This window comes from Macaca nemestrina, chromosome 6 (assembly GCF_043159975.1).
Source record: "Macaca nemestrina isolate mMacNem1 chromosome 6, mMacNem.hap1, whole genome shotgun sequence".
NCBI classification, from domain to species: Eukaryota; Metazoa; Chordata; class Mammalia; order Primates; family Cercopithecidae; genus Macaca; species Macaca nemestrina.
Window position 1 is genome coordinate 32,347,467 of NC_092130.1, and position 24,627 is coordinate 32,372,093.

Below are 24,627 nucleotides of genomic sequence, written 5' to 3' on the forward strand. Positions count from 1 at the left end.
ATTCATTAGACAGAAAAAAAGGAAGAAGTGAATGAGTAATAACTCTAAAATCAGGGAATTCTCAGGCATGGGACCAACTTACTAAAATGTGATTTAAAAATTTAAAAATCTAAATCCAAAGTTAAGAAATTGTTATGGTATTCCAGATGAGCTCCATAATACTCTCCACATGAATATGACAAATGTTAACTAAATGCCTGCATTTGCCTGGCACTGTGCTAGAGCCCAATGTTAAATTTCTGGAAAAAGAAAATACGATAGAATCTCTGACCTCTGAGAGAACAAATTTTAATTTTAATATTTCTAGGCAAGAAACTATACATAGTGGACATTTATTTGTCATCCACATAAACAACCCTGGAAAAAGTAATAACTATCTTTTGTCTACAGTATAGGGACTATTTTTTCTGTCTCTTCTAGATTAAAAAAAAATACTAGTTATGCTACTGGGAAAAGTACTTAAAAACTGTATAGAAAATTATTTAAGTATTTCTTACAGTTACTAGCATTACTAATGGCATTTGTTTATTATATTATTATAGAACAATATTGTATAATTTATTATGGAACAGTGCATAGTTACAGAACAACTTGTATAATACCAATTTGCACACAATATGTGTGTGTTAATATATAAATATTTATATTCTATTTATTTTTTATAGTTGATCCTCACCTTTAAGTTAAGGAGAGAAGGTATTATTTCCATTTCATGGATGAGAAGTTTAAAGATCTGCATGATTGACTAATTTATCTCAAATCTATTAGTCATAAATGGAAGAGCTGAGACAGGAACTCAGGCCTCCTGACTCGTGTTCTGATATATATTTTTTTCCTGGTCTTTCTTATTCAACAGAGTTTTAATCACCTACTCAGTGACATTAGGATATGAAAGAAAAGGAAAATATGGAGTGAGTCTAAGGGAGAGGTATGTCTTTAGAAAAATAAAGAGAATTGAAAGACATCAATGCATTGAAAGAGAAAAAGGAACTTAAACTAGTCTTGGTTGATGAAGGTAAATATTAACATTTGTAAAATGCTTACAAATTATCAGTGTTTTTCTGTATGCATTCTAATTTGTCCTCATGATCAGCCTGTAGAATAGGTTGGACATGTATCATTATTACCATTCTCAATTTACTGAGATTTAGAGAGATACGAGAACTTCCCCATAGACACAAATAGTAAGTGGTGATAATTGGAATCAGATAGAAGTCTATTAAATCAACATTCTGTCTTTTCCCTATGTCCTTCACCTTTCTTAACAATGTTAAAGATGCTTGAAGACATAGCTTTTATAATTCTATTAGGAATCAAGTAATGTGAAGGCTTTAATTGGGGAAATGAGAATACTAATATGCCTGCTTTATATCCTGAAAACAGAAACACAAATTGAGGTGTGGGTTAAGGAATACACCAGTTTATTTTTAAATTATAAGTATGATTTCTGCTTCTGGCATAAACGGAATAATAGAAAAAAGATTATTCTTTCACATGAAGCAATGAGAAAAAAATAAAAGCAAAAGCAATTGTTTTTGACATTGGACATGATATAGTACAGTGGAGTGATTCTTGGGAGAGGGGAAACAAACCAAGTTACTCCTACATTGCCACAGTTCACTGCCCGGAGAAAGTTGCCAGGTTGTAGCACAGAGAGGGAGAACACAGGTCGCTCCCAGAAGCTTCCCTGAGATGATCATACAAAGCTGAGGGTCTGGGAGACCAAAAGAGGTAAAATTCCCATGGCATGCTAACAAGAAGGGAAAGATTCAGAGGGAAACCTTTGGAGATTTGTGACACATAGTTTATTTAGAATCTTCAATTGAGTACTGACAAGTAAATGTATGTGAGAAAAGTACTCCAGGCTGCAGAAAGAATCACTCTAAGGATTAGAGGGAACAATATCCAGAACTTAACATATGAGAGGAGATAACTTGTGTTCCTATCAGTCGGAAAGAAAAACCTTGCCATTCATTTACAGATTAGAGAGATATGTTGCCCCAGGAGTGGGGCAAAATTAACCTCAAAGCCTATTCTGCTTCCACCTAACAAAGCTTAAAAACAAGCTTGAGATAAGCAAACTATTTCCAAGTAACTTAATTGTGTCCCAGAATAAAGTTCAAGGATATTTACAGGAATACAAAAAATATCAATCACCTAACAAAGTAAATCACAATGTCTAGCAGAAAATGTTAAAATACCAGACATACAAAGAAAAAGGAAAATAATCCCATAATAAGAAGCAAAATCCATAGGAACAAACTGTCTGGATGTATTCTTGTAGCCAAAATAAAGTAACAAGGACTGGGGTTACCCTCCTGCCTGCAGCAAACAAACAACAACAACAACAAATACAAAACAAAATATATTAAACAATGATTTTCAAGATTGTGGACATCAGTCTTTTGAAGAAAAGTCATCCATGAGATAGTAACAAACAAGGTAAACCCTAAAATTACTCCAGTTTACTGGCCTGAGAAAATGTCTAAGCCATAGAGCATGGAGAAGAAGCTCAGGCACAGGCTCACAGACTCTGTGTTGAGGAGACAGCTCTGATTCCCAGAAGACCAGGCTGTGGCTCAGTAGTAGGGGATAATTAGCCATCGGTTCTACTTTAAAACATTTAACAGTAAGACCCAAAATGATTATATGGTTTCCAAGTAACTTATCTGTGTTCCAGGAGAAAACTCTATATTTATAGAAATACAAAAAGCATTCACTATTCAATAATGTAAAATTAGCAATGTCTGGCATTCAGTCTAAAATTACTAGGCATACCAAGAAGCAAGGAAATATGATCCGTAAGTAGGATAAATGACTCAAAACTGTTACGGATGTTAGAATTATACATAAGAACATTAAACGAGTTATTATAACTGTTTCATAAATTCAAAAATGTAAAGCAGAGACAAAGAAGACATAAAAACAAATTAAACTGAATCTGAAACTAAAAATATAATAAATGTAATTCACAATAAATTTGACTTTGTTGAAGAAAAGATTAATAAACTTGAAGGTATACAATAGTAACTATCCAAAATAAAACAGAAAAAAAAGATAAGAGCAACAGCAAACTGTGGGATAACTGTAAGCAGACTAATATAATTATAGTCCCTGAAAGTGGGCCTAGGGAAGTAAAAAAAAAAAAAGTTAGAAGTAATAACTGCCAAAATTTGTTCAAACTATAAACAGGTCCAAGAATTTCAAAGAATCCTAAGCACAGTGTGTGTGTGTGTGTGTGTGTGTGTGTGTGTGTGTGTGTGTGTGTATGTAAACTATATCAAGGCACACCATTATCAAATTGTTCAAAAATATTGAGACAAAAAGTCTTAAAATCAGCTGGTAGATGGCTAAGAGAGGTGAGGGAGAAATCCCGTTACATACAAAGGAACCAAGAATAAGATAATACCAGATTTAAAAAAAAATGTTAGGTGAAAAGGACATGAAGCAATATTTTTAAGTGACTGAAGGAAAAAACTATCAGCTAGAATTCTATGTCCCATGAAATCAACTTTTGAAAGTGAGAGTGAAATAAAGACTATTTTACATGAAAGAGTTAAAAGAATTCAGCACTTACTGCAGACCCGCACTGGAAGAAATGTTAAAGGAAGATTTTTCAAGCAGCCAGAAGAAAAAATATATTAGATAGAAATATGAATCTATGCAAAGGAAAGGAAATCACTAAAAGGAGTAGCTACATGGATACATATATAAGTTTTTTTATTATTTAAATCTCTTTTAAAAATAACCAAGTGTTTAAACAATAATAACAACCACCAAAGATTTATAGTTAGTAAATTAATAAAAGAAGATACAATGATATAATAATAACACTTGATTCATCCAAGAGAAAGCAGAAAAGAAGAAAGGGGAATTAAAACACAGATGGTACCAGCCTGGGCATCATGGTGAAATCCCGTCTCTACAAAAGATAGAACAATTAGCCAGGAATAGTGGTGCATGCCTGTAGTCCCAGTAACTTGGGAGGCTGAGGTAGGAGGATCACCTGAGCCTAGAGAGGTCGAGGCTACCATGAGCCAGGATTATGCCACTGCACTACAGCTTGGGGAAAAGAGTCAGATTCTGTCTCAGAAAAAAAAAAAAAAGTAGTAAAAATAGAAAACAGATGATAAAATTAGAAAACAATTGGTAAAAATAATAAGATGGTAGATGCAAATCTGACCATATGGATTATGTAATATGTAAATCTGTTTTATGTAAATTATGTATATATTAAATGTAAGAATATACTTTATGTAAATGTATTATACATAAATATAGGTTATATATGCAAATTAAAGGATAGAGATTGACAGATTCAATTTTTTAAAAAGGAAGCCCAAACTATTTGCTGCCTAAAGAGACATACTTTAAATTATAAATACAAAAATAGTTTAAAAGTAAAAGAATGGGAGAAAATATATGATGCTAACACAAATTTTAAAAATAGCTTGAATGCCTATGTTAATATCAGACAAAGTAGATTCCGGAGCAAAGAATATCACCAGGAATGAAGAGAATCATTTCGTGATGATAAAGAATCATTTCACGGAGAGGACATTCCAATTCTAAATGGTTTGTACATAATAAATGAGAGATAGTCAAGAGTTACAAAAATTGGAGGAGAGAATGTTTTCCTTGATGAAAACAAAGTATTCACATAAGATATAGAGATTCATAGAATCTGTTTATAATCAACTTTAATCCCGAACTTTTACCCATTGGCATTTTGAACACTTAGGAAAGGCTTGAAATTCTTTAGGATCAAGCAGAAAACAACAACAACAACAACAGTTATTCTACTTCATATAACCCAAGAATGCACGGGTAGAACCTGATTGAAATTAGAGACAGGTATGACTCCATTGAAAGGGACAGCTCTCTAACAGTAAAATCTGACTGGAAATAAAGCAAGTGTTTATCTGGAGATGGCAGAAAAATTAGAGCTTATACTTACAGATCCTTTAAACGAACTGCTGCTATCTGGTTCTATGATAGAATAAGTGGATTTTAAACTATACAATTTTTTTTGTTGAGACAGAGTCTCATTCTGTTGCCCAGGCTGGAGTGCAGTGGACATGTTCTTGGCTCACTGCAACCTCCACCTCCCGGGTTCAAGTGATTCTCGTGTCTCAGCCTCCCGAGTAGCTGGGATCACAGGCGTGCACCACAACACCCAGTTAATTTTTGTATTTATTTAAAAAATTTTATTAAACTTTACATTCTGTGATACATGTGCAGAACATGTAGGTTTGTTACATAGGTATACATGTGCCATGGTGGTTTGCTGGACCCATCAACCTGTCATCTAGGTTTTAAGTCCCACATGCATTAGGTATTTGTACTAATGCTCTCCCTCCCCTTACCCCGAACACCCCCAACATGACAAGCCCCGGTGTGTGTTGTTCCCCTCCCTGGGTTCATGTGTTTTCATTGTCCAACTCCCACTTATGAGTGAGAACGCATGGTGTTTGGTTTTCTGTTTCTGTGTTCTCATTGTTCAATTCCCACTTACGAGTGAGAATATAGCAGTGTTAAGTTTTCTGTTCCTGAGCTAGTTTGCTGAGAATGATGTTTCCAGCTTCATCCATGTCCCTGCAAAGGACATGAACTCATCCTTTCTTATGGCTGCATAGTATTCCATGGTGTGTATGTGCCACATTTTCTTTATCTAATCTGTCATTGAGGGTCATTTGGATTGGTTCCAAGTCTTTGCTATTGTGAAAGCACTGCATGCAATAAACATACTTGTGCCTGTGTCTTTACAGGAGAATGATTTATAATCCTTTGGGTATATACCCAGTAATGGAGTTGCTGGGTCAAATGGTATTTCTGGTTCTAGATCCTTGAGGAATCACCACACTGTCTTCCACAATGGTTGAACTAATTTACACTTCCACCAACAGTGTAAAAGTGTCTATTTCTCCACGTCCTCAGCGGGGTCTGTTGTTTCCTGATTTTTTAATGATCGCCATTCTAACTGGCGTGAGATGGCATCTCATTGTGGTTTTGATTTGCATTTCTCTAATGACCCGTGATGATTAGCTTTTTTTCATGTTTGCTGGCCACATAAATGTCTTCCTTTGAGAAGTGTCTGTTCATGATGGAGTTGTTTGTTGTTTTTTTTTCCTTGCAAATTTGTTTAAGTTCTTTGTAGATTCTGGATATTAGACCTTTGTCAGATGGATAGATTGGAAAAATTTTATCATATTCTGTAGGTTGCCTGTTCACACTAATGATAGGTTTTTTTTTTTTTTTTTTTTTTTTTTTTTTTTTTTTTTTTTTTTGCTGTGCAGAAGCTCTTTAGTTTAAATCCCATTCCTCAATTTTGGCTTTTGTTGCAACTGCTTTTGGTGTTTTAGTCATGAAGTCTTTGCCCATAACTATGTCCTGAGTGGTACTGCCTAAGTTTTCTTCTAGAGTTTTTATGGTTTTAGATTTTACATTTAAGTCTTTAATCCATCTTGAGTTAATTTTGGTATAAGGTGTAAGGAAGCAGTCCAGTTTCAGCTTTCTGCATATGGCGAGCCAGTTTTCCCTGTACCACTTATTAAATTGGGAATCCTTTCCCCATTTCTTGTTTTTGTCAGGTTTGTCAAAGATCAGCAAGAGAAAGAAAGAAAGGGTATTCATATAGGAAGAGAGGAAGTGAAATTGCCTCTGCAGATGACATGGCTGAATTTTGTGTATCAGTCGTGTATCTGGTGATGCTGTTATACTCATTTCTGGGTTCTAGTGGGTTTTAGTGAATTTGTTATAAACTTTTATATGTCATCTGCAATTAAAAACAATAGTAACCTCTTCCTTTTATGTTTCTTATGTGATTTCCAAAAAAATCTCTAGTTTTATGATAAATAATAGTAGAGTAGACATTACTGTCTTCTTCTCAAATGTCAAGACAAAACATCCAGTATTACACCATTATAGTATTAACTATAGGTTTTTTATAAACTCCCTTTAGCAGATGTAAGAAGTGTCTTTGTATTCCTAATTTCCAGAGAAATTAATCATGAATGGCTGTTGGATTGGTCAAACACTCTTTTGTGTCTATTGAAGAGATCTTTTTGTTGTTTTTGTTGTTGTTGTTGTTGTTGTTGTTCTTTATCCTATTAGTTCTGTGTATTAAATTGATTGGTTTTTGGAGGTTAAGTCAACATTGCATTCATGAAATAATCCTTTTTGGTCATGGTGTACAGTCATTTTTATATGTTACTAGACTCATTTCACTAGTATTTTTAAGGATTTCTCTGTGTGTATTTATCAGGGATATTTATTCATACTTGTCTACTTGTGATGCTTTTGTCTGGCTTTAGTATTAGGGTAATACTAGCCTCATAGAATCAATTGGTAGGTGTTCCCAATAGTCTTCTTCTATGTTTTGGAAGGGTCTGTGAAGAGCTGGCATTAATTCTTCACTAAATATTTAATATAATTTGTCAGTTAACCCATGTGGCTGTGGGCTTCTCTTTGTGGAAGATTTTTAATTAATTGATTGTCTATAAATCTTGTTTTTACTGTGGTCATTTATGTCTATCGAGGTATTCATTTTTACCTTGTAGTATTCTACATTTTTAGTATTTTAGGCAGTTGGCACAGAAGATTCTGGAAGTTCAACGTAGGTGAATGAGGCTTTGATGTTATCAATTAATGACCCAAAGTTTCTTCTGTGTGGTATGAATAATATCACTGTAACTGCTGTAGGTAGCACCAATTTATTTTGTGAGTCAAATGAATTAGAAATAAAATCTAAAGAAACAAAGACTTAACTATTGGAGGAAACTGGGTAAAGTGTACACAGAACATTGCTGTACCATCTTCCAAATTCCTGTAAATCTTTTTTAAAACAAATATTTTTTTAATTATGAAACAAAATATTTTTAAAACAAGTTTTTACAAAAGAATATTTTAAAATCCTACCTACACTTACCATATGACCTAGCAATCTAACTCCTAGTTATTTATTCAAGAGAAATTAAGACATATGTCTATATAAAACCCATAAGAGAATATTTATAATGACCTGATTCATAATCACTAAACACTGTAAACAAGCCAAATGTACATCAACTGATGAATAGGTCAACCAACTGGCACATCTACATGATGAATTTCTACTCAAGAATTTTAAAAAAGAAATACTATACCTGCTACAACATGGATGAACTTCAAAAGAATTATTCTAAGTGAAAGAAGCCTGAAACAAAATGTTACATACTTTAGGATTCCATTTACAGGACATTTGTAAATGGACAAAATTTTAGGGGCAGAAATCAGAACAGTTTTTGCCATTTGCTGGAGATCAGGGGAGGGGACTGACTACAAAGGTACACATGGGAGCTTTGAGGGTAATGAAACTACTCTGTATCTTCATTCTGCTGGTGGTTGCATAAGTGATTATGTCTATCAAAAGTCATGTAACTGCACACTCAAATTGTAAATTTTGCTTTTATAAAATGTATCTCAGTAAACCTAACTTTAGAAAAAAATTCATATTCATTTCATACTATTTTTAAAGCATTATATATGTCTGTATTAAGGGAGACAGAAACGGGTTTTCAAAAAATCTTAACATTTGTTATCTCTGATGGGTGGAATTACTTATGACTTTTTAAATGTTTTTCTTCCTACTTTTCTTGCCTGATAAATTTTCTGCACAAATTAGGTATTATTTTTAAGAACAAAAATGCTGTTTTTAACTTAGTGAATATATATATTTTGGGCTGGATAGAATATTGAAATTCATCCAGCACACCTCTTTCCTTTAATTTACAGACGAACATAGGAGGGCTAAATCAAATAGAGTGCATTTCCTAGTTATTTCAAGTTTAAAAATAGGCAGCCTACATCCTCAATGCCACCTTTCCCTGATATGATTCAACTACAAACATCATGATTTATTTTGACGGAGAGTAAGGGTGATAGTTATCCTTTTAAAACACACACACCATAATTCCAAAGTAAAGTACAGTTGACTTTTGAACAACCTGGGTTTGAACTGCACAGGATATTTACACACAGAATTTTTTCACCAAAAGGCATATCTGCAAATACAGTATTTGAAGGATATAAAACCGACCTATACCAAGTACTGACTTATCACATCAAATTCAGTAGGGTAGCTATAGGACTTGAGAATCTGCAGATTTTGGTATGTGCGGGGTCCTGGAAATCAATCCTGGTCTATTCTGAGGTATGACTATATTTCAGGATTTTCCTGGACTGTCTTCTCCAGACTGACCCAGACAGTGCGTCAACAGAGATCACTTCTCCAGTCTGCACCATACATAGATTAGTGACATTTTGGAAATGTATGACAGGTTAACACTTTGACCTCAGGCAAATCACCATGAGTATCATCCACTTGATACGACCGTTGAGCAGATTGGGATGATTACATTACAGAGCTGAAGTAACTATTATTGGTAACAGTCAAGCCATACATAGCCAAGCCTTCTTGAGAAGGAAGCATAATTCAGAGGTTCAGTGTTTGACTTTGGAGCAATGCTACCGGGGTCAAATGCTGCCTTCTTTGCTGTGTGAGGATGGACAATTTGCCTAAACCCTCTGTCTCAGTTTCTTCACCACTAAACTGAGAGGTGGTAATCATGATTGTCACAAGGATTAAGTTAATTCATTCATGTTGTAAAGCCTTTAGATGATACTTGGCACATGGGGAATGCTCAATGTTAGCTATTATTAGAAGTCTTTTAACTGTTAGACTGTTGATTATATCAAACTAGAGATCATCGTGAGGCAATTCACCTCTAAGCTTCTTGAAATGCTGAATATTTCGTGGGAAGTGCCAAAAAACATGCCTAATTTTAAGGATACAAATTAGTTGCCTCCAGGGTAGAGAAATCATTTACTTATTAGTGTCCCTTCCTTTGGACAGTGTATTATACTACAAATGGTGACGTCTTTGGAAGGAATTGGTTCACCTTCAATGAACAATAGCCACACATGATTGGAAGGACTGACAGGTCATTTGAGTCATGAAAAAATGACACCTTTTCAAATAGTTCAGAAAATCAAACAGCTCATTTTAAGCTCTTAAATATTCAAACATCTTCTCTTCCTTAAAGAGAAGAAATGTCTTATTGAAAAAAAAATGTCCTTTCATGCTGTTATCAATCACTCTTATTTCTCTAACTTTCTAGCAAGGTCATGACTGTATTCGAAATAATATTTGTTATGGAGTTAGAAAGTCTGTGTTTTAATTCCAGCCCTCACATTTAGCTGAAGCAAGATTGTGAGCACAGATTACATTCCTAAATTACTCATGAGGTGAGGCACACTGGGAAATGGAACAAGGAGACAAAAAGAAGGCAAATAATTAAACCGTACTTGTCGAGTATATCAGCCAATGTAATAAAAATACTGCCTCTTCAGGTAGCAGTACCTGGAACATAATAGCACTCGATATATACAGAATTAATTGATGACTTCTTAGACCAGAACATTCCACCATTAAGTTACATAGAAAATAGCTACGAAAACAGTGACAAAAGAATGAGATTTGGTGGTCAAAACTGGGCCCTTCAACTTGTGTGTGACTTTTGACACGTTTATTTACATCTGAGCCCGTTTTTCTTATTTATAAAATATAAATAATAATACCAGCTATATATCAGTTTTGTCATGAAAATACAATTACACTGTAAATGAACATACTCCACAAGCTATAAGGTGCCAAGCAAAAGCTAGTCCATGCTCCTGATATGCCAAAAACCTGGGTTAGTCCAAATTGGCATTGTGTGGGTCAAGCCGCCTCAACTCCTGCCTTCATCAGGTATATTCACCTACATGGCTAGCTCATTGTATCTGTAAATCTCAAAAAAGGTAGAGGATGAGAAGAGGGGAGAAAGAGCTGACACTTTTCTTTTTTGTCTACAGATTAATTAATAATATATGGTTCTTAATTAACATGAATCTTTAAAAAGTACAATTTGCTGGTGTCTGGGCGTGGTTGTGTTGTAAGATGCCACTGCTCTGAGGGTGGCTGGCAGTGGCACCAGGCCAAATCCACCGTGGGTGTGGAGACATACAGAATATAAGTATCGCTCCACCCTGTTGTCATGTTGCCTAATTAGCTGGTATGCATGAAGCTGAACTGGAAAATAAAGCTGGGGAGTCAAAGTAACCTCTCATCTTAGAGCTGTGATGCAATGGGAAAATGGCAGCCTACTTATGGAGGAAATAGTGAATATCATCTGACATCCGTTTTCTAAGAGAGGCATATGTAGAGATCTGGGCTCTACAATTCCCATGGAAGTTTACTCTTGATTCCTTGCCTGTTTAGGTTATATTTCCGAGCTCAAAAAAATAGTGCTTACTCCAGGGAAACTGTTTAGCCTAAGGCCTCTTCTCCAAGGGGAAAGATGACTATCATTTTAGGGCAAAATAGCTACCTTTGCCAGATCACACTTTCTACCTCCATTTCTCATTGAGCAGTGAGGATGGATATAGGAATGAGCCTTGTGAGACAAGGAAAAATGAAAGACAGAAAACCTGTTAGTTGGGCTCTGACAAGAAAACACACTCAGCCTTCTTGAGAGTATAGCTCTAGAGAGAGTTCAGTACCCAAAGAACCAAGTATAGATTTATGAAGAGTCACAAACTTACCATAGTCTTTGATCTAGAATGGTCCATAGTATATTCTAGTAGAGCATATTTAAATCCTTTCATTTTATTAAGAAGTTCTGGCAAGGGGAAGTCATTGATTCAAGAATAGCTAGAAAGTGGCAGAACTGGAACTCATTCATGTTCTCCTGACTCCCAGTACTAGGTGGTTTTCCCAAATCACAGCTTCTTTTTCAATCTTCCACTCATGCCTGATTTTGGGGATTGACTCTTCTTTCATCACCCTGAATTCCAGGGGACAAACACACTCATTTCATATACAGCATTTTATGTCAAGGGTTTAACCTCCAGTTTGCATTTTTATTAGCTTTGCTCCATTTTAGTGCCTCTCAGCTAGTGGCAATTTTGCCCTTCAGGGAACATCTGACAATGTCTAGAGACATTTTTGGTTGTCACAACTGGGGAGGTGCTATGGGATCTGGTGGACAGTGGCCAGGGATGCTGCTAAACACCCTACAATATTCAGGACAAACCCTTATCCCCGAAAAGAAAAATCATCCCATTTGAAATGTTGATAGAGAGGTGAACAAAGAAACTCTTTTCTCTGCTTAATAACTAGAATTAGCTTCAAAGCTTTGTTAATTATCTTGGTGATTGGACAGTCAATTCCGTAAGAAGGGACACTGATATGTTACTTAGAGGGGATGTAGGTACTGATAGAAAAAGCCAAGTAACACTTTTTTTTTTTTTTTTTTTTTTTTTTGAGATGGAGTCTCATATTGCGGCCCAAGTTAGAGTGCAGTGGCACCATCTTGGCTCACTGCATCCTCTGCCTCCTGGATTCAAGCGATTCTCTCGCCTCAGCCTCCTGAGTAGCTGGGACTGCAGGTGCCTGCAACCATGCCTGGCTAATTTTTGTATTTTCAGTAGACACAGGGTTTCACTATGTTGGCCAGGCTGGTCTCAAACTCCTGACCTCATGATTCGCCCACCTTGGCCTTCCAAAGTGCTGGGACTACAGACATGAGCCACTGGGCCCAGCCAACACTTATTTTTGAAAAATCTACTAGATTGGCCGGTTTTTCATCTCTGATTTTAAAAATCAAATCCTTACTCTAGTGAGTACAGAATGCCTGTCAAAAAATATTGAATCCATCAATTACCCATTTTCAGCCAGAGATAGGACCATTTCAAAGATGTAGAGCACTGGATTTTTCACCTTGGTCTTTCTACCTGTCTCCTCTAAGTTTTCCGATCATTATTATGTCTTCTAGCATCTCTACAGCTTAATTTTTCTGAGATCTAATTTCTAAACCCTTTCTTTTCTTCTTTGAATGGCTTCCCACCTATGCTAAAACTTTAACAAGCTACTCAGAGACCCACAGTTTGTCACATTTTAGGGCTTTATTTGTATTACTAACTCTTTAGAAATGTAAGCCTTGCAACAAGGCTTACAACCATGGTCTATCTCAAACCTGGGTTCCAAGACTTACATGCCTCACTTCCTCTCTACTTGCTCATTTAGAAACTTTCTAGTTGTCTTCCTGTCTTTCTTTGAGACTTACAATGTTTCTGCCTTTAATATATCTAATTTCATGTTTAAACAATAAAATGTGCTCAAATAACTCCTTGAATATAACCATAATATACATAACAAATAGAAGTGTTATGCGTTCAAGCAGAGATGAGAACAGGGTGCTTCAGCCAGCCTCCTCCTTTATCACAAGTTCAAGGAATATAACTTTTGAAATCATCAGTGTTTATCCAGGATCTAGTACAGTAAGGACATGCAAAGAGGTATGTACATATTTATTGATATATTGATTAACTGGTGAAAACGAGAAAGATAAAAGGCATATAAAGAGCTTAAAAATCACATTAATGACAATTGTGAACACTTTCTCCCTGCCACAGTTTCTCCTGTATTCAATTGCTCTGATGTATGTCATATATCAGCTGAATATTTCTCACATTATAAAGAATTATATCTTTCCACACTGAACCCGTTATTCAGAACTGCTGCCCCTTTCTTCATTTTTAAAATCCACTTCTCATTTTTCATTTCCTCTATCAAAAACCTTTACTCATTCACTGATTCAGTAACTTTTTAGCATCACTTTCAAAGTGCTGTGGGAGTTACTCGAGATGAATCAGATACAAGCCTTGCCCTAAAGGAGTTTACAATATAATAAGATGGAGAAGGCATATCCCCAATATAACCTACTTTGAAGTGAAAAGTTATAACTGCCAAAAAGTCCCATGGGAATTTGGACTGGGGGGATTTACTCTTAGCTGAAAGATTAAAAATATACATATATATAGGACAAATAAAATTTGACAAAAACCTTAAGAGATGAATGATCTGGACACAGATATGTGGGTAAGTCTTCAAGGAGAATAGTTGTGGTGAAAGTGATATTGCAGAGTTTAATTAGACTGTAACAAAGGTGAATAAAAATAATGATAGACATGCTTATAAAAAAAAATTTGAGTCCAAAATGCAAAGGAAAAAATACATGGATCATTAAGGCTGATCCTGCTTTATTTCTCATGGCTTTTCTATCGGATATTTTCTGTTAGCCAATCTCTTCTTTATAGGAAGGTAATATACTGGGCTAATGTTCTATTGTAATAAACATCTTGGCTAACTATTCTGCTTTGAATATTTACTGAGCATGGCCAAATTCTTATATGCCAAATTGAGGAGTAAACTATTCATAACTTACCTCCGTAAATTAGAAAATGTAATCAGTGGAAAGAGTTGTCAATTGTGTATCATCAATATGGATATATCTTTATTAAAAGTTTGGTAAAAATTAACACAAACTACATTTTAAAATGCAACTGCAGTAAACAGTTTTACTGGAAATTAGTCCGGCTGTACAAATAATAATTTGAAAAAAGTAAAATGAAAAATTATCAAAGTTGCTTTAAAAGAATACTGCAAACTTGTGCTTTTTAAACATATCTATAAATCTCTATATATATTTATATCCATCTATATTTATCTTTTTTATCTATCTGCTCAAACATTCATTGGTGATAACAGTTGCTATGAGAAATGTAATAATAGACTGGTTCTGCTCAGAAAAAGTGTTTGACTCTGGCTAGTTTTGTTTTTGTTGTTATTTTTATTTTTTAACAAGGCTGATTAACATGCTCATAGGAGAAACATTGAAATTGAAAATCCAGAGAACCTGTACTATAAGTTTGGCTGCAACTCATCTGGTCTTAGACAAATTACATTTCCTCTCATGACAGATATTCTTTCTTCACTGTAGAAAATCAACCAAAAGACTTCTAATTTCAAGTAATGACAATGGTAGTTTTATCTTCTATGATGCCTGACATGACAAGTCTATGGGAAATTACCTTACCTGATTTATTTGATGAAAAGAAGCTCTGGGCTGTTTTTTGAGCAAAAGGATGAATAGCCACTAATTGCACTTGGGTGGATACCTAGTCCAAGGGCAGTCTATCCATAGACTGCACAAAGCCTTCTGATGAATAAGGCAATGGATATTATTTTAACTCAACAACACCCCTCTACCCCACTAGAATTTGAGTAGTATAATATGGAGAAAATCAACAAACTGGCAATAAGAAAAAAAAAGAAATAAGACAAAAAGATAGCCAAGGGTGCAGTGGCTTGCGCCTGTAATCCCAGCATTTTGGGAGGCTGAGGCAGGTGGATCACTTGAGGTCAGGAGTTCAAGACCAGCCTGGCCAACATGGTGAAACCCCGTCTATACTAAAAGTACAAAACTTAGCCAGGCATAGTGGCGGGCGCCTGTAATCCCTGCTACTAGGGAGCCTGAAGTAGGAGAATTGCTTGAACCTGGGAGGCGGAGGTTGCAGTGAGCTAAGATCATGCCACTGCACTCCAGCCTGGACAACAGAGAAAGACTCAGTGGAAACAAAAAGGGAAGGGAAGAGGGGGAGGGAAGGAGAGGGGAAGAGAAGGAAGGGAAGATAGCCAGGACCAGGAGAGTAGTAGAGTCAGAAGAGATAGTAAAATGTATAGAAAAAAAAATCCACTGCTCTCAGAGAGGAAGGCAGAAATCCTAAGTATTGTGATTATATTGACATACCCCTCTACAAAATATGGAATTCAAAATTGTGAATCACTAAACACTAAAACATGTGTTCAGCAGCCTACCACACTTGTGTTTTCCCTTTATGACTATACTCTAATTATAATGAAATATCAAAACCTATATAAAAATATTCTGGTACCTCAGCTTGGTAGGTCCTTAAGCACATTATCAGTCTTCCATTTATTTGACCTATTTTGCAAAGTCATTCCAGAGTTGCCCTAGGATTTCTCCCTCTCCTCTTCCTCCTCTTCCTTCTTTACCTCCTCCTCCTCCTCTTCTTCCTCTTCTTCTTCCATCTTTTTATTGTCGTAGAAAAAAACATAACATTGGATCTACCTTCTTAACAAAATTTTAAGTGTACAGTACAGTGTTGTTAACTCTAAACACACTGTTGTACACCTGATCTCTAGAAATTTTTCAACTTGCATCACTGAAATGCTATACCCAATGAACAGTAACTTTCTATTTCCCAATCCCCTCCACACCAGGCAACCACCAAACTGTATGTTTCCATGAGTTCAACTACTTTATATACCTCACATAAGTAGAATAATGCAGTATTTGTCTCTATGACTGGCTTATTTCACTTAATATGAAGCCCTCAATGGTTATCCATGTTGTAGAATGTCAGAATTTCCTTCTTATTTATGAATGAATAGTATTCCATTGTATGTATATATATATATCCCATTTTCCCTCTAGAGTTTTTCTTTCTTATTGCCATGTGTTATCTCACAATACATTCTCATTACTAGAAGTAGCTTGGGTAAAATCTCTTTTCCTTGGGACCAACACACTACTAAGTTGGTGCAAAAGTAATTGCGGTGTTTGCCATTACTTTCAATGACAAAACCTATGAAGTATCATTTCCCCATTTTAACATTAGAAACTGAGGCTCAGAGGGGATAAAATTCTTACCCCAAACCATGATACTAAGGAGTAGCACAGACAGGCTTCAATCCCCAAAAGGTTTGCCCACAAAGCCTTGCCATCACGCCCCTTCCAGCTTAAAGTCCTAAATGTCTGTAATCCCCCATTTCTAACTGAAAACAATAAGGTAATATCTTACAAAAAACTCTATCTTTAGCCCATTTGGATAATAAGGCTGCTTCGCTTGTTCCAGTGTGAGAAACAGATGAGAAAGTTAGTATCATTACTGTTTATAAATGAGGAAACCTAACATTCCATCCAATCTGGAGACTGTGCAAAGCAAACCAGTGCAGAGGAGAGGGTACATGATTTAGAGTCTGCCTTCTCCACTTAAGAGTGCATGAACTTTGGCATATCACTGATATGGAAGGAGAAATAATGACATTGTTCTCATAAAATAATTTGAGAATTACGGTTAAATAGAATTTAGCCCAATAATTGGCAAATAAAAAGTATTCAATAAATGATTGTCTTCTTTCCTCTTCATTCCAAGTGCCATCACCTGCTCTTTAAAAATTAAACAACATTGTCCCTAAAATTCATCAAACTCTCCCAGGTCAAATTAAATTGTGAATTGCATGAGGTATGATTCATCCCATAGGATTCCCTTGGATTTAAAGAATATCATTTTATCCAGGACTACTCATGTCTATTTATGCTCACTTACTAATTTATTTCCACCCCACCTTGTTCTAAAAGGTATTTGAGACTGACAACTCAAACTTTAAATTACACTGCATGGACATAAACTGTGATATAAACATAATACAGCTCACTCTTTCAGCAGTCTTCCAGGGAAACAATTACCTGTAGAAAAGGGAAGAAGTGGCAAGGCACAATGATCTGGAAGTCAGATAAATTTATAATTGAGTACTGATTTTATCATCAAAAAATTAGATTATATGAAAATTGCACTCTCTCAGCCTCAGTTTCCCTATCTGTGGAATGAGGGAGAAAGACTAGTTGATTTTCTTCCCAATTTTATGATGCAATGTTATTACAAGAGCAGAGTATCAACTGAGGAATCTGCCTCCTCCCTTAACGTTGAAGTACAGCAGTTTCATCTGCTACAAGGAAAGTTCTCTCCACCCGGCTTCGGGAAGCATTCTCTCCTCAAACCTCCTCTAGGAAACGTGTCAACTGGATCACCCATTTAATACAATATTTTAATTACTAAATTATGAACTGCTTTTTCTTTTCATAGCTATGTATCTAACAGTGCAGACTCAATGTCTTATACATTTCTGTAACCACGATACCTAAAAGAGTATTCAAAGATAACAAATTTTTGTTGACAAGGATTTTGCTTTTTATTTTCTTGTCTTCCTAACATTTAAAAATTTAAATACCTAGAATGTATTTAAAATTGAGGATGTTGCCTGGTCCAAAAAAGTTTGTCATTAATATTAGTCCCAGATACTATAAAATGTTTTCAACTCAATTATTCATAACTCCAAGAGCTCTGTGAAATATTTTTTCTTGAATTTCGTGGCTGAGAAAAGATAGCTCGAAAGAATTAATTTCAGGACATAATTTCTAGGAAGTGTCATAGACGAGGCTAAACCACATATATTCTAACTCTTGCCCTCGATTTCTTTCCCCTTCTAAATATCCATATGTGCTAATTACTTTTAAGTCATCCATTTTCTCATCACATCTCATTTAAACATCTTCTATCTCTCAAGACTCGATTGAAGCTTTAACACCTCTCAACTTTGATGTAATTCCTTCCCCCAAACACTTAAAAACCACATTTCTTGATCATGTGCCAAGCTCATGTTAAAAAAAAAAAAAAAAGATGAATTCAAGCATTCCCACATACTGCTAGAAAATTCAGAGAATTCAGACTATACCATCTATAGCCTTTTCAAAGAAAATAAAGAGCCAACCAGAAAAACTGTGAGTTTCTTTATGTCCCCTCATGTGAAATGAAATTGATATTGGCTGTTGCTGCCAGCTGCTGTCACTTTGCCCAGCCTCCATCACTCTCAAATCTGGCAGTGTTGTCTGATCTATATCCCTATAACATTTATTAGCAAGGAAGGCAAGAACATGAACTTTCCAATTAGATCAGAATCTTAATTTCTGGATACACTCTTTACCAACCATGAAAGCACTAGCAAATTACTTAAAATTTCTGAGCCTCAAGTGAGATTAAACTATTTCATAAAGTTATTATATTAAATAATATTTGAAAATTCTTAGGATTTCATAGGTGTTCAATAAGTTGTAACTATAATAGTTCCTTCTAAACACTAATCCTACTTTGTGACTTCTATCCACAAAAATCCTCCGGTGATTTGTTCCTGCCTTAGAGTCAAGATCTTTCTACTCATCTCTGCTTTTCAAAGTCCAGATAATTTTGCTTTTGCTTACTATCTAAATATTTGTAAACCTATGTGATTCTTTGTCTTTGACATCATCTTGGCTTATGAATCTGTCTTCTTATTCCTTCATTTGCCACTTTGGGAAGAGTAAAGATTTTCAAGTTAGACAGAGACAAACTGTGTTTGAATACAGACTCAACCACTTCATATCTATGGGATCTTTTCACTTAACCTAGTCCCTCTTTCAAAAGTGATTGTAATTCAAGAATTGCCATAATATCTCCAGTGCTTATAGCTAAGGGCTTGGAACATAGTAGGCACTCAGTAGTTGGTAGTGATGGTGATAATGAGGATGATGATTTTTCTGGCTAAGCCACACATATTCTAATTATAAAGACACCTGAACAGAAACACAGAGAGTAGAGAAAGTTTTTCCCTTTCAGTCAAGTCCTAACTAAATCAATAGTGACTTATTCAGCTTGTGTGTATTTTTTCCTAACTACTAGAGTTTCTAATACCTGAACCGCATATACTATCTTATGCTGTTTTCCTTATGTAAATGAAACATTCACCAACCAGATGTCTTGTAGGTTGTCAGTAGCAAATAATGATTAAAAGAACAGGTTCTGCAGGTAAATGCCTAGCTTTGCATCTGTCACTGACTGTGTAAACCTGAACAAGTTATTTTACCTCTCCTTGACTCAGTTTTTGAGAGTTTATGATTACTGGGAACTATTTAAGTATTATATACATATATACACACATATATACTTATATACAAATGTACATACTATATATACACGTATATAAGTACATTTGTGTGTATATGCATGTATATATGTATATAGTGTTTAGAATGGTTCCTAGTAATTATAAACTCTCGATATTATTATTGTTATTATTATTATTATTGCATTTCTTGTTCTGTCTGATAATCCTTTTCCCAACTCCTTCCCAAAACTTTCAAAATTATCTAAAGAGAAGGGCCGCAGTCCTTAATGACTGGAAAGAGGATTCAATTTGGATTCACAAGGCTTAAAAAGAAAAACACTAGCAATGCTGGGAGAGTTTGTGGAGATGAGCATTGTTTATATGGTGCAGGGAGAGTGTGTATTGGTGCAGCCTTTTGGAAGAGCAATATGGAGGGTCCATAAATATCCTAAATGGTCATATACTAAATCACTAACTGTGTAAACTTGAACAAGTTATTTTGCTTCTCCTTGCCTCAGTTCACAGATATATAAATTCTGTTCACAGATATATAATTGTTTAATTATGACATAGTTATAATAATTATGTATATATAATTAAATATATGTGTATATAATTAAATATATGTATATGCAATTAAATATATATGTATAAATAAAAGAAAATAACAACAGAAACTTAAACATACACCCAAAGAAAAATGGCAAAATTCAGCATAGGATATCTATCATGCAGCTTTTTAGACTTCAGCCTATCAATCCTCCAGTTTTAACATTCCATTACCACAGCCTAGCTTAGGAAATGTCTCCAGCTTCAATTCCATCTCCAAAAACCTAGGATTCTTATGAGCGCTTTCTCTTTAATCTCTCAGTAAGTCCTATTGACTCTCCTACAACATGAATCTCTTCACTGCAACCAACTGACACCGCCATTTCTCATATGGACTGCTGCTCTGGCCTCCTCATTAGCTTCCTTGCCACTGTTTGGATTTTCACATAGTGGCCTGACATGTCTTTTAAAAAATAAGTGAGATTAAGTAAACCACTAGCTTAGAGACTTCTGATGGTTTTCCATCAACCTTTACATGTGGTGTTAGATCCACACTCCCAGCTGTGGCCTACACATTGCAAATAAATTTTTCTAATGTCAACTTGTATCATCGTTTCTTCCACTCACTTATTATATTCCACTATGATCAGTCCCCTTCCTATCTCTCAACTGTGTCAAGCTCACTTCCACTTTAGCATCTTACAGCAGGTGTTCCTTGTGCCTGGAAAGCCCCTGCCATCGATTTGTGAATGGCTGGTTCCTTTTTATTATACACAGCTCAACTTAAGATATTATTTTTTCAGAGAGACTTTTCCTTACAACCAAATCTAAAGCAGCTTGTCTCTCTACTACATCCCCAAGACCAGTTGCTTTTTAATTAAATTGCTTATTTTCTTTTCTTTATAGAATAATCACTGTCTAAAGTCTTCTTTTTGTTAACTATTTACTTCTCTACTGTTTGTGTTTCCCACCAGGATGGAAGCACCACAAAGCAAGGACCTCACTTGATAAAGAATTGCATGTTCTTTCTCAGTTTTTACTTCATGAAAATACCATTTTAAACTTATTGTCATTATCAGTATTATTGCCTATGTTATTATTATTTTATTGGCTGAATTGAAAATTTATATTTACTTTTTCCTACTTCAGAGCCAAAATAAAAGCATTCTTTTACATAGGTATTATAAACCATAAATACAACTTCTCCCACTCACTTTTCTCATTTTTCCATTTAAGAAATAGTAAAGCTATTAATTTTCTGCTGATGATCTTGATTTTGCCTCAAATCTCATTACATCTCCAGCCATGCTTTCATAAATTACAATGTTTATATGGCAATGATTCTTTGAGTAATGATTAAGATCTGTGCTGGTCATTTAATCTTAGTTCATTTAAATATCCTTGGCAATCTGAAGAGGTAGCATGATGCCTATTTTATGAATAATATCTAACATTTATTGACTATTTTGTGCCAGGCACTGTTAAAAGTATTCTTAATTTATTTTATGTTCGTAACAACCCATTTTACAGATAGGAACCCAAGGAGCAGAGAAATAAATTAACTTGTCTGAGATTGTACGCATGTTGTTAATGGTAACTTTGAGATTCAAATCCAATTCATCTGAATCCAGACTCATTTTCTTAACTTCTGTACTATCCTGCCTTCCAATACAGAAAAACTTCCTTTGGGAGAGTTTGAAGGATTTGAGAATAAGTGGCAGAACAGAGTTTGAATGAGAAACACATATAGTCAGTTCTTCATATTTATGGGGTTCCTCATTTGTGGATTCAACCAAGCACAGATAAAAAATATTTGAAAAAGATCCCAGCACTTTGGGAGGCCGAGATGGGCGGATCACGAGGTCAGGAGATCGAGACCATCCTGGCTAACACGGTGAAACACCCTCTCTACTAAAAAATACAAAACAAACCCTAGCCTCACAAGGTGGCGGGCGCCTGTAGTCCCAGCTACTTGGGAGGCTGAGGCAGGAGAATGGCGTAAACCCGGGAGGCGGAGCTTGCAGTGAGCTGAGATCCGGCCACTGCACCCCAGCCTGGGCTACAGAGTGAGACTCCGCCTCAAAAAGCAAACAAAAAATATATATTTGAAAAAGAAATTGCATATATGTACTGAAAATGTACAAACTTTTTTCTTGTTGTTATTCTCAAAGACATACAGTATAACAACTATTTACATAACATTTACATAGGATTAGGTATTATAAATAATCTAGGGAGGATTTAAAGTATACAAGAAGAAATGCATAGGTTATATGCAAATACTTCACCATTTAAATGAGGGACTTGAGCATCTGCAGATTTTTATATGGGGGAGGCCCTGGAACCAATCCCCCAAAGATACCAAGGAACAACTATTCTCTAAACCAGTGATCCACAAACTTTTTGACACCAGGGACCGGTTTTGTGGAAGACAAATTTTCCGTGGACAAGTCGGGGAATGGTTTTGGATGATTCAAGTGTGTTACATTTATCATCAGATTCTCATAAGGGGCATGCAACCTAGATCCTTTGAATGTACAGTTCACAATAGCATTCACGCTCCTATGAGAATCTAATGAATGATCTAACAGGAGGCAGAGCTTAGCTTCACTTGCTTAACCCCTGCTCACCCTCTGCTGTGAGCCCAGTTCCTAACAGGCCATGGGCCAGTACCAGCCTGTGGCCCCGGGAGTTGGGGATCCCTGCTCAAAACTGTTTCACTGTTTAGTTTATTCTAAAGAGATTTAGTGCCACAATCAAGATCATGAACTTCTCCTGACTAACGAAGTCGTTAGAACCCAACGTTCCCATCCTCCAGTCACTGCTCATTCACATTTAACTACCCCAGTTCATTCTCTATGGAAAGTTTCCCTCTTCACAGGATTGGTTAAAATCCTGTGGCTGTTCACTGCTCACTGCTTACACTCACCTTTGTCCCAGCCAATGTGAACACACAGGACTGGCCCAGAAAGGGAACTTCAGTGAGGAATTGCAGGAGCACGAGATAACAGATTTTGCTGAGAAGAAGCTACAGCACTAACAGCTGTCCTTGACTGAGCAGTACACAAGTTCCAGGCACTGTGAACACTTTGCATGCATTATCTCATTCAGTTCTTTATAACAACGCTGTGAGGTAGCTATCATTTCCCTCATTTCCAGGTGAGGAAACAGACTCAGTGAATTTAAGCAACTTGCCCACAGTTTCACAGATAGAAGTGAAGCACTGGGATTTGAATATGAGTCTGTCTGAACCCATAGATGACTCCTAAACACTACACATACAGTTTGCCAAAACATAATTCGGCAAGAGCTTTGTGTAAAGTCTTCTTTTAAGTCTGTTTATCAATGACTTTTAGAAATGTGATATAGACAATTTAATTAATATGTCACACAGGAAGAATGCTAGATGTGGGAGGGCTCAAAAGTCAGTAAGGGCATCCTGAGCTACAACAGTTTCTGACCTTACATTACAGAGGTGCATAAAATCTTCCATGCCCAGACATGCGATGTCATCCTCTCACTGGATGACACATTCAAAGCTGTCATTCTCAATATTGTCATGGTATCACGGCAACTGAATCAGGTCAGAATTCCTGAATGTTAATTATTGCAAAACAATGGAAAGAGCCTCTCATTCTCAGAATTCAAAAAATCTTTAGAGTTCATCTAGCCCAACCCCTTTCATTGTATAGGTTAAGAAACTGAAGTCCTACTGGCATTCAAACACAAGGTAGCAACTTGAATGACTCTCAATGACATTATATGGAGTGAAAGAAGCCAGACACAAAAGATTATATGGCATATAATTCCCTTTATAAGAGGTTCCAGACAGACAAAACAAATCTATAGTAATGGAAGTTCAAACAGCAGCAATGTCGGTGTCTGGGTGGAAGAGACAATGACCATAATGAGGCACAAGGAAAACTTTGAAGCAATAGAAAAGTTTTATACTTGGATCTAAATGGCAATTATACAGATACATGTTTTACATAAATATCATCAAATTGTATACTTAAGCTCTGCAAAAGTTAATGTATATAGAGTATACCTTAATGAAAAGGAAAAAAAAAAATCCCTGCCTATATTTTAAGAAACCTGTCTGAATTGCATTCTTTATGGAATAATACCTAGAGATGCTTTTCTGGCACATTCAGAATTACGTTTAGAATTGGAGACAAGGAAAATTGAGGTACCGAGAAGAGAGCAAGTTTTCTCAAGATCATATAATATGGAAAGAACTAGAATTAGATTTTACATTTCTGTATCATAATGACTTGGAAATATCTAGTATTATGAATAAGTTTCAGTGGAGGCCCTTGTGATAAAGTGGATAAAGTAAAGTAAAACCAATACTGAGTTTGAAGCCAGATAATTTGTACTCAAAGATCAGTAATACCATTATTTGTATAAATTACAATGCCTGGCACATGGCA

General features: G+C 35.6%; 1 protein-coding gene across 2 annotated transcripts in view; it reads right to left on the reverse strand.

Annotated features, from left to right (window-relative positions):
* The window catches only part of LOC105466907 (serine peptidase inhibitor Kazal type 5), a 106,773-nt gene extending 83,041 nt beyond the window's left edge, over nt 1-23,732 (reverse strand). The window contains exons 1-2 of one of the 2 annotated variants that reach the window (XM_071098245.1): nt 23,656-23,678; nt 8,145-8,194 (exon numbers count right to left, since the gene is read on the reverse strand). The gene's annotated coding sequence lies outside the window, so the exon portion shown is untranslated. Of the gene's footprint in view, nt 1-8,144; nt 8,195-23,655 lie in introns of both variants that reach the window. The other variant, XM_011716094.2, reaches the window with a different exon arrangement.
* Between the last annotated feature and the right edge of the window lie 895 nt (nt 23,733-24,627).